Source organism: Ursus arctos, unplaced genomic scaffold (genome assembly GCF_023065955.2).
Source record: "Ursus arctos isolate Adak ecotype North America unplaced genomic scaffold, UrsArc2.0 scaffold_12, whole genome shotgun sequence".
NCBI classification, from domain to species: domain Eukaryota; kingdom Metazoa; phylum Chordata; class Mammalia; order Carnivora; family Ursidae; genus Ursus; species Ursus arctos.
The window spans coordinates 14,586,405-14,590,665 of NW_026622786.1; positions in this window are offsets into that span (position 1 = coordinate 14,586,405).

Sequence of the window (4,261 nt, forward strand, 5' to 3'; positions counted from 1 at the left end):
GGTTGTTGCCTATGTTCTCCTCTAGAATTTTGATGGATTCCTGTCTCACATCGAGGTCTTTCATCCATTTGGAGTTTATTTTTGTGTATGGTGTGAGATAGTGGTCAAGTTTCATTCTCTTGCATGTAGCTGTCCAATTTTCCCAGCACCATTTATTGAAGAGACTGTCTTTTTCCCACCGGATGTTTTTTCCTGCTTTATCAAAGATTAGTTGCCCAAAGAGCCGAGGGTCCATTTCTGGGCTCTCTATTCTGTTCCATTGGTCTATGTGTCTGTTTTTGTGCCAGTACCATGCTGACTTTGTGATCACAGCTTTGTAGTACAGCTCGAAATCCGGCATTGTGATGCCCCCAGCTTTGTTTTTCCTTTTCAATAGTTCCTTGGAGATTCGGGGCCTTTTCTGTTTCCATACAAATTTAAGGACTGTTTGTTCCAGTTCTTTGAAAAATGTCCTTGGTATTTTGATCGGGATAGCATTGAAAGTGTAGATTGCTCTGGGTAGCATGGACATTTTAACTATGTTAATTCTTCCGATCCATGAGCATGGAATATCTTTCCATCTTTTTATGTCTTCCTCAATGTCTTTTAAGAGTGATTTATAGTTTCTAGAATATAGGTCCTTTACGTCTCTGGTTAAGTTAATTCCAAGGTAACGTATGGTTTTTGGTGCTATTGTAAATGGGATGGATTCCCTAATTTCTCTTTCTTCGGTCTCGTTATTCGTGTATAGAAATGCAACTGATTTCTGAGCATTTATTTTGTATCCCGCCACGTTACTGAATTGCTCTATAACTTCTAATAGTTTGGGAGTGGCTTCTTTTGGGTTTTCCATATAGAGTATCATGTCATCTGCAAAGAGAGACATTTTGACTTCTTCTTTGCCAATTTGAATACCTTTGATCCCTTTTTGTCGTCTGATTGCTGTTGCAAGGACTTCTAGTACTATGTTGAATAATAGTGGCGAGAGTGGGCATCCTTGTCGAGTTCCTGATCTTAAGGGAAAGGCTTCCAGCTTTTCCCCATTGAGAATAATATTTGCAGTAGGCTTTTCATAGATGGCTTTTATGAGATTGAGAAATGTACCTTCTATTCCTACACTCTGAAGGGTTTTAATCAGGAAAGGATGCTGTATTTTGTCAAATGCTTTTTCGGCATCGATTGAGAGGATCATATGGTTCCTGAGTCTTTTCTTGTTGATATGATGTATCACGCTGATTGATTTGCGAATATTGAACCACGCTTGCATCCCAGGTATGAATCCCACTTGATCGTGATGGATAATCCTTTTAATGTACTGTTGGATTCTATTAGCAAGTATCTTGTTGAGGATTTTGGCATCCATATTCATTAGGGAAATCGGTCTGTAATTCTCCTTTTTGATGGGGTCTTTGCCTGGTTTGGGGATCAAGGTAATATTGGCCTCATAGAATGAGTTTGGTAGCTTTCCTTCTGTTTCTATTTTTTGAAATAGCTTTAGGAGAATAGGTATTATTTCTTCTTTGAATGTTTGGTAGAATTCCCCAGGAAAACCGTCCGGGCCTGGAGTTTTGTTATTTGGAAGGTTGTTTATCACTGACTCAATTTCTTCATAATTAATTGGCCTGTTTAAGGAATCAGTTTCTTCCGGTTTCAATCTTGGTAGTTTATAGGTTTCCAGGAAGGATTCCATCTCTTCCAGATTGCTTAGTTTATTGGCATATAGCTGTTGATAAAAATTTCTAATAATCCTTCCAATTTCAATGGTGCTCGTCGTGACCTCTCCTTTTTCATTCATAATTTTAATAATCTGGGTCCTTTCTCTTTTCTTTTGGATAAGTCTTGCCAGTGGTCTGTCAATTTTATTGATTCTCTCAAAGAACCAGCTTCTAGTCCTGTTGATCTGCTCTACTGTACTTCTGGTTTCTGCTTGATTGATTTCAGCTCTAATTTTGGTCAACTGCTTCCTCGTGCATGGATTAGGCCTGTCCCTCTGTTGCTGTTCCAGCTTCTTGAGGTGAGAATATAAAAACTGCATTTTAGATTTTTCTATTCTTTTGAGTGAGGCTTGGATGGCTATGTATTTCCCCCTTAGGACTGCCTTTGCAGTATCCCATAGGTTTTGGACTGTTGTATTTTCATTCTCATTGGTCTCCATAAATTGTTTTATTTGATTTTTGATTTCCTGGTTTATCGAGTCATTCCTGAGCAGGATGGTTCTTAGTCTCCAAGTGTTTGAGTTTCTTCCAAATTTTTCCTTGTGGTTGAGTTCCAATTTCAGAGCGTTGTGGTCTGAGAATATGCAGGGGATAATTTCAATCTTTTGGTATCGGTTGAGACCTGTTTTGTGTCCCAGAACATGGTCTATTCTTGAGAATGTTCCATGGGCATTAGAATAGAATGAGTATTCTTTGGTTCTGGGGTGTAGTGTTCTATATATATCTATGAGGTCCAACTCGTCTAGTATGGCATTCAAAGCCTTTGATTCTTTGCTTAGTTTTTGCCAGGGTGTTCTGTCTATTTCTGATAGTGGAGTGTTGAGGTCCCCTACTATTAATGTATTTTTATTTATATGTCTCTTTATTCTGGTTAAGAGTTGGCTTGTGTATCTTGCTGCTCCCCTGTTGGGGGCATATATATTTATAATTGTCATATCCACTTGTTGAATACTTCCCTTAAGAATAATATAGTGCCCTTCTGCATCTCTAACTATAGTCTGTAGTTTAAAATCCAATTTATCTGATATGAGAATTGCTACCCCAGCTTTCTTTTGAGGTCCATTTGCGTGAAAGATGGTACTCCATCCCCTTACTCTCAGTCTGAATGCATCTTTGGGTTTGAAATGAGTCTCTTGTAGACAGCAAATGGATGGGTCATTTCTTTTTATCCAATCTGCAACCCTGTGGCGCTTTATGGGATGGTTCAAACCATTTACATTAAGACTGATTACTGAGAGATATGATTTTAATGTTGCCATGTTGCCAGTAAAGTCTTTGTTTGTATTGGCTGTGTCTTTCTGTTCTGTATCACTCTTGGGGCCTTTTTACTTTTATAGAACCCCCCGTAATATCTCCTGTAGGGCTGGTTTCGTGGTTACGAAATTGGTTAGTGACTGGCGATTCTGAAATATCTTTATTTCTCCATCAATTCTGAATGAGAGCCTTGCTGGATAAAGGATCCTTGGCTGCATGTTTTTCTCTGAAAGAGCTTTAAATATGCTCCCCCAACCCTTTCTCTCATTCCAGGTCTGTGTAGACAGGTCTGATGTAATTCTGATGCTTTTGCCTTGGTACGTGAGAAATTTCTTTGCCCTGGCCGCTTTCAATACTGTATCCTTGCATCTAATATTTTCGAATTGCACTATGACGTGACGTGGTGTAGGTTTGTCATGGTTGAGCTTGGGAGGGGTCCTCTCTGCCTCTTGGACACGAATGTTTGTTTCCCTTGCTAGATTAGGGAAGTTTTCAGCCACAATTTGTTCAAATATCTCTTCTAGACCTCTGTTTTTCTCCACCCCCTCGGGGATGCCGATGATTCTAACATTGGATCGTTTCATTGAGTCAGTAATCTCCCGTAACCTACATTCGTGGGCGTGGATTTTTTTAAGACCATCTTCTATTTTCATTTTTTCCTCTATTAACCCATCCTCCAATTCACTAACCCGTTCCTCTGCTTCTGCGACCCTGGCCGTCAGAGCCTCTAGTTTTGCCTGCATTTGGCTCATAGAATTTTTAATTTCTGTCAGATTCGCTCTCATTTCTGTCCTTAGGGATTCTATATTCTCAGTAACCTTTTCGTTAATAGTTTTTTCAATTCTACTCATCATTTTGACCATCGTTACTCTGAATTCCATTTCTGATAATTTGGTTACATCCATATCCATTATTTCTGTGGCAGAGGCCACAGAATCACTGTCTTTTCTTTGCTGGGGGGGGCTTCTCCTTCTTGTCATTCTGATGAAGAGAGGTTGCGGGGTTTCCAGAGCCCAAATTATTGACTGGGTCCCAGGCCGTGCCCCTTGTTTTATAGGGATCTTAGGGATGTGGGCTTCTTCTTTAAAGATTTTATTTATTTATTTATTTATGTGGCAGCCAACCAGCGAGAGAGGGAACAGAAGCAGGGGAGTGGGAGAGGAAGAAGCAGGCTCCCAGCGGAGGAGCCCGATGAGGGACTCCTTTCCGGAACGCCGGGATCACGCCCTGAGCCGAAGGCAGGCGCTCAATGACTGCGCCACCCAGGCGCCCGGGTTGTGGGCTTCTTGATTTTTCAGCCTGCCTTCTGGGGG